This window comes from Argiope bruennichi, chromosome X2 (assembly GCF_947563725.1).
Source record: "Argiope bruennichi chromosome X2, qqArgBrue1.1, whole genome shotgun sequence".
Classification (NCBI taxonomy): Eukaryota; Metazoa; Arthropoda; class Arachnida; order Araneae; family Araneidae; genus Argiope; species Argiope bruennichi.
Genome location: NC_079163.1, coordinates 30,147,856 through 30,161,303, shown reverse-complemented (window position 1 = coordinate 30,161,303; position 13,448 = coordinate 30,147,856).

Genomic DNA, 13,448 nt, shown 5'->3' with positions numbered 1-13,448 from the left:
ACTTTCTATAATGGACAATAAATCGAAAAATATGACTTGCCACTCATTTGGTATGTATAATCCTTAACTGTGAAACAAGCATTTTAAGAAAATGAAAGCTAACCTTTATTTAAAATTCTCGAATTATATATTACAAACATAATATTTTAAAACTTTATTTTGAAACAGTATACTTCAATTTGTGCATGCAATCATTAGGATTAAGTCATCTCTACGATCAGAAATGATGACTCAGTGAGACAAAACTTCTCTAATCATCTCTAATACTATGTTAAACATAGTCTACTGAACCAGGAATTAGACTTTGCTCCGTTGCAAAACGCGAATGGAATATTGATTATCAGTAACCTCCAACACTGAAAATAGGATATTATTCTGATCATTCAACTTCTCCCCGCCGAGTTTCAAACGGTAAATGTTGATTAGAAACTGCTTACTCAATCTCAGTGTTTGTAATATTCTACTCCATTGGTTTATAAAGGTTAACATTCTCCAAGACATTGATAATTGTCTCAATACATCTGAGCTTACTGAAGTAATATGAATGTGATGTTGCGGCAATGCCGCAAATTCGGAACACTAATATTAAACAGTTGTGGCAGACGATTCTATTCAAATAAACATAAATCATCAAAGTAACCGATATTGATACGCTATCATGTTGAGTTGAACTGAATGCATATAGAATATACATGCATTCATTTCAGTCATATTTTACAGTAAGCAGCTGTTATTTCTAAACTAGTAAATAATCATACAAATATAATCTAAATTATATAGTTATATGAACTTATTTTTATACATTTTGGAACATGTTTAAAATGGATACACTTATCATTGATTAGCTAATATTAAATAGTTGGCTATTCTTTTCAAATAAACATGAATCATCAAAGCAACCGATAATGATGCAGTATTATGTTGAATTGAAGGCACACAGAAAATGCATGCATTCATTTCAGCCATATTTGACAACGCCATACCATTATTTGACAATATGCAGCTGTTATTTCTAAATAAGTAAATAATATAAATATAATCTAAATTATATTGTTATATGAACTGCAATTTTGTACATATTGAAATTTGTTTAAAGTGGTTATACATAAAAATAGTTGAAAATAAGCATTCTAAGCTTGTTTAGTTATAGTGACGTCTCATTTTAAAGCAATTGTAGGATTATTTGAGACGGATCTAGTACTTTTGAGTCTTAACCAGATGTCACGGTAGACACCTGAGCTGGCACCTCTTCTAAGCTCCAGCACCATACAAGATGCAGGTCATTTAGCCGCTTCTAGAATTAGTATGCACAGTATCTGCTTACACTGCGATTCTTCAGTGGAATAAGGCCCCGAGGCCAAGATCTCATCACAAAGCCACCCCGGCTCCCATTCAATTTGAAACTATTTGACAAAGACAAAATTCATAATTCTATTTTCAGCAAAGCTGTTAAATAATGTTCTTAGGACGGCATTGTAATAGTATTAAGTATTTGTGTTGAAATCGACTTGGGGAAGGGTAATTCACTGATTCGAAACCCAATTTTACCAAACATCAACAGATTTGTGGGTTAGTGCTAGTTTCAATTATCTAACCTACAAATTTGCCTGCCTAATTTAAAATATGCTAGAGCTAAGAAAACAAGGTTTAAGTTAAAGAAAATTTAATTACAACATATTTACAAGACTTTGTATAATTGCGAGATTAGTGAAAAAACGCTTAAAGATTCAGTCAGCATCGTTCCGGTCGCAGCAGCGTTTTTGTTTTGCTTTTTTCTCCTCTTGCTTCGCTAGCTTACGCGTGTAGAAAGCGTGCGCATGAGACTGAAGGAGTCGTTAATTTGCATACTTGCCGAGATCAAAAATAACCACAAAGCGGCACTATCAATTTGATTTGAACCTCGTGGCAAATGTCAGTTTTTAGTTGCACGTTGTAGTACCGCTACAGATTTTGTGGGTTTGATTCAAATTCGTAGCTATTGTACTCGTGCTAATATCTTACAGATGTTAAATATATTATGCCGGCTCTAGTATCGTCCTCATTAACTGATCAATGATGTTTCAAAATTTCTTCGTCCATTCCGAAATAGCCGTCATTTAGTTCAAATTAGTGTATTAAGCTAACAACTGTAAACAAACCAGGTTAACATGACAATAATTAAATTCGTTGAAATATCTTTCAATCAAGTAAAATGTCTCAACAATTTGTTGAGATTTTTCTTACAGTTTCTAAACTTTTCATTCAAAAGAAAAAAAAAAGCCTTCATGAATGTGGCAATTGGACTAAAACAAGTTTCATAGTATATTAGTACCATAAATGGAATTTTCAAACAATCTCGTAAAAACCGGATTTTAGCTTCTCGCTAAAGCTGTTATCTTAGAAATTATTTATGTAGTAGTTAATCTTGAATTTTTTTAATGTTCTCCATAAAAGCTTTTCAAAAATTAGTCTGTTATAAATAGAGAGAAAAAGTTGATTTGTAGTATAAGTGCATATAGACAGAATTGATTTAATTCTTAATGTGTAATTTCAAATAACTGAAACTTAACAATACGGTTAATTTACTAAAGCAAGTTAAGTTTATTGAAAATCAGAGAAAGATTATGATTACTAGCGTAACGAGGAGAAAACTCTAATAATAAACAAGGAATTTCAAAAAGGAAAGTCGAATTAAATTTTAGGAATGAGCCTAGAAAAATAAGCAATAAATATAAAAAAAAAAACTTATGAAATAGTGTCTTGCATTGTAAACAGTCCATTAGGTTATTCAATTTTTAGTAAGTGTTCCGAATAAAGCTTTTATATCATTGACTTTTAATGTCTTGTTTTTCCTAAATCATCACTCGGTAACTATTATTTTTTCTGCAAGTTTTTTGCTCATTTAAATGCAAAAGTAACCTGATGCGTGTTAACCCTTTGTACTCAGAAAAGTAAATCGATGCAAAATTATTCATATAATAAAAGGGATTGTTTTTTGTCTTGAAAAACAACTATATACAATTGTTTCGAGTTGAATTTCTCCAAAAAGTTAATTTCATCGTTTTACCATTTTGTAGGTATTTTTAGCAATCAAAATTGAAAAATGAATAAATAAAACGTCAAAATGATGCACCTTCTTGAAGGACGACCATGAGTCGCCCCTAAAATGCAAAGGGTTAAAAATGTTTTTAGTGACATTCATTTCAGCAACTCCCATCTAAGTTTTAATTTAAAATCTGGCAATACAATTGATTTTTTAAATAAGCTCTTTATTGTGCTTATTTATGATATAGATAATCAAATAGATAAGTGTCCTTATTATCTTCCTTTAAGTGTGGCTAGTTTTTATCTACATTTTTTCTATATAAAATTGTAGATTATTCATAATCACTTTCTCCAAGAAAAGTTTGCAAATGAATCCAATATTCCTGCATGAAAATGAACTGCTATATATTTGAAATATGGTAATAAGCACAGGAAACTAAATTGCATGGGATTATTGATATGTATTTTCTCACATTAGCTGAGTTAATAGCATTAATAATGGTTTGAATACGAGTTAAACTTAATCAAGTTAGAAATAAATAAATATAAAGTTAAAAAGCAAAAAGGAATTAAGAATCTGGTATGAAGACTTTATCAAGAGTCACTTTCAGGCAGGTATTCAAACTAGGGAATTTTTCAATGAGAAATCTAACTTTCGCCCAAGTACTGACCTCTCGGGATTCAAAAATCTCAAGAAATTAAGGTTTTTGAAGATAAGAATTAATATCATTAAAACTATGACAATAAGTTACACAATGATAACAATAAGCAAAATATTATTTCAAAATTCAAATCTTAGCAAGACTACAGCAAAAGTGAATCTAATCAAACCACTACAAGACCATTATCAAATTATAAAACCAAAAAAAACATCAATAAAATATAAGAGCAAACAACATACCAGTTGAAATGAAAAATAATCCAAAAGCTTTTCTAAAGAAAATTGAACTTATTGCTGCAGACAATTATATCAAACTAAATTCAACTTTCCCGCACTTGAATCTGAAAACGCCTACAATGTTGGTCAAATGCTACGTCATCAAACGAAATAAATTGAACAATCTCAGCGCCATCTATTGAGTTGAAATAAAGAAAAACTCGAAGGTATATTTTTAATTGTGAAAATGTTAGAAAATAGATAAATATACTCTTATTAAAAACTTCTATATTGCAAAATTTTTTCTTTGCTGTTCTAATAGGACAGAGCGAATGAAACTGCAGGTTTAAATAAAAGTATCTCATTAAAACTGCAATTATTAAAAACTAGAACTTCTTGACATTAGATATTATTCAACAGTAATTTGTAATTAAAGAGAGTCAAATGTGAAACTGTTAGTATCTCTGAGTAATTATTCAAAAGAAGATAACTTGTTATCATTTAAAGATAATAACACAATTTGATTAAAAGAAGATAACTTGTTATCATTTAAAGATAATAACACAATTTGATTAAAAGAAGATAACTTGTTATCATTTAAAGATAATAACATAATTTGATTAGATGTTCGAAAACCCGAATGATATTTGGATAATATTAGAAACAACATTTATTTCATCATAAATAAATTTATTTTCAATATTTACGCATTTTTTCAGAATTTATTTTCTCAAATTTATTCATCATGTTTAAAAAAAAAAAAAACAAATTGTGGACATGAAACTGTCATATCATCACTTTTTAAGATGTATGTTTCGAGAAAAAGTCATCGATAATAAAACAGACTTAATTTAATTTTATGAATATATTTCTTTTTACTCGGTTTTATTTACCTTCAATTGTTTTACCTGTCTGGCGGTGAAATTCTGTGATAGATTTTCCATTCATTTCCTGACATGCTAAAGTCTGGAAATTTATTGCAATTATATACTCTTATAGACCATATATTATTTTAACGTTTTTAAATTTAATTTTCATTTAATAGATATATTCATATGAATTTTGATTCCAGATTTATGGTACCTTTTTAGTGCATTTGAGAAAAACTAATTATATGATGCCGGTATATTATAAAGATTTGATTTGACCTTTATGAGAAATAAAAGTCTTTAAAATATAAAAAAGTGGACAGCAATTGAAACAAAAAAAAAAATTACTTGTTACTAGAATTTTCTGTACAAAGAATTATGTTGTTCTAATTTTTTAAAAAAATCAATAATTAAATGAGAAGGGCAGGAGTTCCCTCCTGAAATTTTCTCGCATACAGTCTGATAAACTTGTAACGCCAGAGAACACCTTGCATGGTAATGGCGTACAGTAGTTATGAAATATTAACTTTTGGCGTGAATTTAGAGCTTTTACTGAATCTCTCGCGTCATGCTTGGCGAGTTTTTTTGCGATAAATCATTCTGCTATTAATAACATTCGAAATTGGAATCTGTGCTTTAGACACTTTTTTCTCAATCGATTGAAACAAAGATTTGACACAAAACTGCATTAATCTGCAAACTAGTCACAGAATCCCATACCTAATTTGCTATATTTGAGTCATTGGGTTTTTGAATTATTGCGTTAACATGTTTCTGAACATACAGACAGACAGTCAACCCTTTGTCAATTTTGTTTCAAACTTAGAAAGGTATCAACTCTATAGATATTAAACTTGTACATCGAGTCTTATTTGTCTAGCTCTCCATGCTTTGTAATTATTGTTTTAATTTATATTCAAACAGGCGGACTGATGGTCTTCCTCTGAACAGATTTTTACACAAAATTTGATTTTAATCTACTAAGATTCCTCTATACTAAGTTTCCTCTGTCTAACTCAAAGCGTTTTCGAGGTATCTTTGCCACAGACAGATAGACAGACGTTTTCATTTTCCGACAATGTGTTTTTTGATTTCAAGGATGTCAAAAATGCGTAGATTCGTCAAAATCTCGAGTTCGAATTTTTTGATATTATTCTTTCTCTTTACTATTTATACGAGAAAGTAAAAGGAATCTTGAATGCTAATATTCTAGTCTTCAGAAAATTTCAAACAATGATTCATATTTATTACATGCATATGATGAAATAGAATTTTTCATACTAATGTATAGACAAGTTTATCACAATTATGATAAATCCCACTTCATCAAGTATATATGAAATTTTTGAATATATATATATATATGTGTGTGTGTGTGCGTTTGAGCCAAAAAAAATTAATAAAATTGATGAAAAAAAAGGAACAATAGCTAACATTTATCTATTTTAATTGAATAATGAATTAATATTTATATAAATATAAATATTAATATAATATTAATCTTTTATATTAAATTTTAACATTTATGTAAACACAATAAGTTTCGCAATGTAATTTGAAACCATTTTGTTTCTGGGAGGGACATTTTTTCATCACACAGATTAAACTCCATAAATGCCACGTATTACTCTCGCCATTTAATTTTTTTTGTTAATAGTTTATTTCTACCTTAAGATTTTTATTATCTCGCAAAGTCCAAAGGCTGTTAGTTTAAATACTTTCCTTATCTTTAATTTTATTGGATGGTAAAAAAATGATTAATGATGAATGGATACCATCGATCATCATAGGTAAAGGAAACGTGAAGCACTATTAGTGGTCGATAAATCTGACGGCAAAATGCTTAGAAGGAAAAAACCGTTTAACAAAAGACTATTTTTTATGCGATGGAAAAAAAAAGTAGCCTTGAACATTCTCCAGCAGCTAATAGTTAAGAGCAGTTAACCAATTGGTAATTTTTCTAGTTTTGAAATTAACATTGCCAAGCTTTTATTAAATCTTTAAATTATTTTTGCTTGGAAAGTGAAAATCTGAATTTTTTAATGTAGAAATTTAATTAAGAAGTACTTTTTTCTAATGGCAATAAATAAATCTCAATCGGAAGAAAAAAGACAATTTCTTGATAAAAGCATTAGAAATTTTATATACTTGAAACAAATTACAAAATTATAAGAATCTCAAAAATTCTGATATTTCGAATCAGATTATTCTTTTATTCCTTTCTTTTTTTATTGTTTTATTCTTTATTCTTCTCCTCTTTTACTTCTTTATTATTGATTTATTCTTTTGTTATTACTATCCATATTTTTTAAATATTTTTTGTTTTTTATTATTTTGTTATTTCTCTTTTATTTTCTTAATTTTTCTTTTACTATTTTGTTATCGTTGTCCTTTTCTTATTCCTCCCCTATTTTCTTCCTTTTTTCTTTTCTTCTTTTTTCTTAATCATATTTTTATTCTTTTGTTATTATTATCTTTTTCTTCTTTCTAAAACACAATGGTGATGCTATATTTCATGTCAATTGATGATACACTATGACAAATCATCAGATAAATCCTGCGATTATCTCAGTGTGGAAGTTTCGGCACTTTTCTGTCTATCTTAACCTTCAATTTAAATACCGACAAATATTTTTTTCAATCAACAACTGTATAGTATTCAAAGTGATTTACTGGAAGTGAAGGTTTGTATTATGGCTACCTTGCTTTGTCAATTATTCTTAGTGCACATATCCAAATTTCATAAGTAGGTTAGTGCCAGCGTCCTTGCATAGGGGTAGCGTATCTTCCACGTCATCTGGGTGTCCCGGGTTCGAATGCTGTTCGGGCATGGCTGTTCTTCATCTGTGTTCTATCTGTGAGGTGTGTGAATGTGCCCCCCTGTGAAAGAAGGGGTTGTGCAAGCGAATGTGTGTGAGTTTCTTCTTCATATGAGCTAGAAGTCAGACTTCTGTCCGCGGCTGCTGAGGGTTATTTACCATCAGAAGCTACTACACCCCGCGTTCCGTCATAACGCGGACACGACATCGCCATCATAAGTAGTTAATACTTATGAAATTCAGATATGTGCTTTACACCTCTTACACATTTAAGAAAATGTTAGATGAAATTTTAATGCAAAATTTTCCAAATTAAGGAATAAGAGATAGAAAGACTAGGTTATATTCCCTAAAATTCTGAAACATACTTCTTACAAGGTAGTGAAAGGCAATTTACTGAAAACTTTAATTTAATGATCAGCAATTAATTCAGAGGTAATTGTGGTGAAGTGATTAGTTTTTAAAATTCTTAATTTTTGAAATCAAAAATTTATATAAATAAATGTATGAGAATTAACGAACTTTTAAGAAACTGCATATAGAGCTGCAGATGTGATTTTAATAGCAATAATTAATGGTGCTATTTCAGTAGGATATGAAGAGAAGAAATTGTCATCAAACCATTAAACGTGACTGGTCTCCCCGAAACCTTCTCGTATACTCGCCAATTTAAATCTTAACCCCCCCCCCCATAAAATTATGGATCTTGGATGGTGACAAATTACTTGCATGGTATTAGCAAGCTATTGTTATGAACATAGATCTTTGGCATGAATGTAACATTTTTATTGAATCTATCGTGCAAATAGTATTTTGAACTAAAATTTGACACAAAATTTCAGTTGTAATAATAACATACCAAATCTTATATATATTGAAGTTATTCCTTTTCTGAATTATTGCCGTTGCATATATGCGAAAGTACAGACACACAGGGAACTCTTTGATTGATTTGTCTCACAATTTGATAAGAAGATATATTTTAGATGTTAAATATGTGGAATAAATTTTATTTACCTAGTTCTTTGAGCTTTGGTGTTCACTTGTGATCGAACAACCAGCCAGACAGACTTCCTGATAGTGGATTTTGTTCAATATTTGATAGAAATCAATAAACTGTTGTAAGTTTGTATACCAAATTTCATACATTTAGTTAAATGTATTTTTGAGTTATCGAATTCACAAAACAAACAGAAATAATACCAGAAATGTGTTTTTTGAATACAAAGATGTTTGAAACGAGAAGAATCGCCAAAATCTCAAGTTCAATTTCTTGATGATTACAATATTCTTTCTATACTTCGTATGTGAGAAAACTAAAAATAGTAAAATTTAAAAAAAAATCATTACAACATGTTTTCCTTAGATTTTTAAATGCTGCAGTTTATTTTTGGAAAATGAAATCTGGGAACCAAACCCAAAACGTAAAGAGGTATAGCACTGTTTGAAATACTCGATGTAAATTGGAATTTCTATTACATTTTTGATGGGTTAAAAGTCTTAACGAATGTTTACGACGATTGTTCCCTATGATACTCTCTGTATATTAATTCCCTTATCATAGATTTCAGAGTTTCATGATTTTATTCTTTCACCTCCTCCCTCCCCCTTCAGAAATTTCCCCCAAAAAATGGTGTTAACTCTTTACCATACTAATACTTTCTAATTTACATTTGGTCTAAATTTATAATTCATTATTATAATTATTAAGGGTTCCTGTAATACTCTTTCCAAATATTCAATACCAGGTACCATTACTAGTATAAAATAAATATTTTATTTCAATTAATCTGTTTTCAGATCAATTATGAAAATATTTAAATGCTGGAATATCATTGTGAACACTCATTTGTTTCAAATTTAAGAACTCTGGCACATCACGTGGAAAACGAAAATTCGTTTGAAATATTTCATGCACACAAAATGTAAAAACACAAGTTAATAAAAATCCGTTTTCTTTTATCAAACAGTAAATAAATAAAGAATTTTTGTCCTTTAGTTAAAGAAATTACTCTAAAATACTTTACACAACTTTAAACAGATAAAATACCTGGCCATCGTTAGATGTTATTATGATAATGCAGTTGATATGACAAAACGTTTTCTTATCTCGAAAAATTGAATTAAAATCATTTCTGATAATTTATCCATGACACAAACACTAACCACAATTCTAATTAAACTACTTTTTGGAGATATTCTCTGTAATAAAATATGTTAAACAATAAACTAAATCATTTAATAATTAATTTTGCATAAATAAGACTTTAAATGCATGGTTATAAAATAATGCAAAGATTTATGATATTCTAGTTCCGTAATACTTTACTTTTCTAAGACTTAAATTGAAGACATCTAACTATCGAGAATTTTCCACACATATCGTGGTTGAAAACTCTGCAAAAATGCGATTTTTCAACGGACACATTCAGATAAAAAAAAATTCTTGTATTACTGTTTTGTCATTGTTACAAAAGTTAAATAAATCATTTATACTTGTCTACCATTAGAGCTCCTCAGCACATTGATGGGTTTATTTTCAGTGTATTGTTTTCCAACATATTTGAGAAAATATGAGCTGCTTAATGGAGAAAACATCAAAATGCAGAAAATAATATGGAAATAAGATAACATCAAAGGTTTTCCGCGATGTCTAGGAAGTAAGGTATATCAAAACAACTTTCTTTTCCTATGTTTCAACGCATTATCTGTAAATTCTCACCGCCTTCAAAAAATGTGCTACGTTTCTTACGGTTACTAGATAAAAAAAATGCCTAGAATAAATATTTTTTTATTTTTTACTTAAAGTGATGTATTTCTATTTCCTTTCAGGACCCATGTAATGCTTTATGATACGTGCTTTAACTGTAAACACTAGATGTTTCTACTCTTTCTCTATTTTGAATCTTATCCCCACTTGTAGCATTTTTCAGTCTTTATCCACCATTATGGATATCTAACAATAGAATTCAGGATTTTTAAAATGTGGTTTTAAGGTGTTTTAATTTGTCTAAATCTCCGTGCATTTAAAATTTGAAAATGAAAAAGTATTAATTTTGGTATCTTAACTTCTTCTTTTCTTTGGTATCTTAACTTCTTCTTCTTTTCATACCTCATTTTCTATTATATTTTACAAGTAAACCTGTCTCTTCGTTGCAATAGTTTACTGATTGATTAGTTTGGGACACATAAAAAAGTAATACTGATAAACAAAAAAATGTTTGCGTCTTTAAAATAAGAAATCAAATCATTTTAATTTGAATTTTACTTCTTTATGTATATTTGAATGCAAAGAACAGATTATTTGTTTTTGGAAATAAAACTATATGCTATAAACTATATATATATATATATATATATATATATATATATATATATATATATAATATTATTTTTTCTCAAAATTTTTAACTTCCATTCAATATTCTGACTATCAATTAACAATAGCGAATCGTCTTTTAATTTTGAAACTGAAGAGCAGGATATTTTTATGTTACAAATACTGTTCAGTTAAAGTATAAATAATTAATACGAAAGATTTTTGAATCATTATTATTAATCAAAGTTTTTGGAAATAAAAAAAAGCCTTGTTTTAATTAACGAGCGAACATGGAACAGCTGTACTTTTCTGTAACAGCTGTAACATACTGTACTTTTCAGGATCCCAAGACAAGTACTTTCTAACGCTTCGACTTCACTAAAGGGTGATCAGCAGAAAGATGAGCAATTCTTACGCCTCCTAATTCCTGGAATAATCTAACTTCACCCTACTTCTAAATGTAAACCACTCCTCTTTTCGTCTTTCCTCTCATCCTCTTTTGGCAAAATGAACTTTTCTTGACGCAAGCGCAAAAGTGCCGAGGGTTTAAGAATCCGAGAACAAACAGTACTTATAATATGTGCTGCACATTTTGTAAATAAATGCACACTTTGTAAAATATACCTTTCGAAATATTCTTTGTATATTGTTGAAATATACATTGTATATTGCTGAAATACACATTGTATATTGTAGAAATACACATAGTATATTTTGCATAAACTTGTTTGCATATAAATTTACAAATATTTTAACATTTATATGAGTTTTCATATAATATTTCTTTAACACTAATTATAAATATAATGATCCAGAAAAAGTACACATAATTTTGCACTGAATTCATTTGAAATAGACTTAAAATGTCTATGAAATGTTGTGCTTATTTAATTTTATTCGATATTTTCGACGTGCCCATAGGTCAAGACGGTAGACATCATTCGATTGACAAATAAAAATTCTTTTAAAAATTAATTGTGTGATTCAATATAGTGTGCTGACAAAAACATTAGATTAATATGCTAGTTTATTAATTTAAAAGATAAGCAAAAGGTTGCAAGATCTGGAATAGGGTTTTCTTTGCTTTTTCAGCTAACATAGAAAATGTAATTAAAAATTGGTTTTAAATACGAGGATAACGAGACTTATTCAAAACTACAAAAAGGAAAAATAGTGAAAATTGAAATAAATATCCAAAAAAACCTATTAAAATTAATTAATGCTTATAGCTTAATGTTTCTTTTGAGACAACACATTTTTGGAAATGGTGAAATAACGATAGATAGATAAATACGATAATAGATGATTTTGCAGAGGAAACTAGGAATTCTTTAATAAAATAAAATTACAATGCTTCTAAGTATTTCTAAAAATATATGAAACATAAATTAAGAAATAATGCTTATTTTCCTTTTTCCTTTTTCCAAGGAATATAAATTTCATGGAGTCCTAATAGAGATGTTTTCCGGCTATTTGCTATTTCGCTCTCTGGGGGTTTATAATGGATAAAAGAATAATTGTTTAAAACACTTTTCTGACTGGACTTTAAAGAGTAATATACGCATCGATATTATGCTAAATAAATGTTTATGCCATGCATTTTTATTTATTTATGTTATTATTTTATTTATCTGCTGTGTATTTTTTTAATGACTTACTTATTTCTTGAACTTTTCTATGCTTGAAATGGCATATTTTCCTTCATTATAAGATTTCTTATAAATAAGATGTCAATGTTTTTTATGTGATCAATAACACCAAAATGAATTATGATCATTTATTGCAAAAAAAATGCTAATAACAAAATTCAAAAATAAAACTCGAATTCATCCGTTTTAAAAATCACAATCTCATCATATTTGGTGACTATTAACTCAGTTTTCCAGGCACACAGTTGATAAATATAAGTTTGCCGATTAAATGTATCAGGATTCTGTCCCTCTCCATACAAAATTGATTCCAACAAAATTGTATAGAATCTGGAATGCCTTTGATTTTACGATTTTCGACACTGATATACTTCTTTTATTACTTTTCAAAAAAAAAAAAAAAAATCAGGAAAAACAAAAATCTCCCAAAAAAATTGTTCATTTTTTATTTATGATTGAGGTGATTTATTTGAAAGTAATTTTAATTTTCTTTTTCTTTTCGGATAAAATAGATAATTAAGAATAGGAAACACAAGAATCTTAAATTGATTTTATTCGTTAATAAATAGCAGAATCTGCATTTTAAATCAGTCGATTCTAATATTTTCTTCTTACTCATACACAAAACAGATATTGAATAAAACACGTAGAAACAAAATTTAAAAAAACATATGAAATAGTAATTTTTTGAAAATTAGAATTAGTATATTTCTTAAAATGAATAAACATAACATAGGAGTGATGAAATATTGTGCCGTAAAGACAAGATATAAATTGGAAATAAAGCTTTAAAATTGGATAAAAAATGCGCAGAATAGCAATTAAAATCCATGTATTCTCTTTGAGGAAGATCTAAAAGAAATGGCTAATAGTGGGATATATACAGTGAAA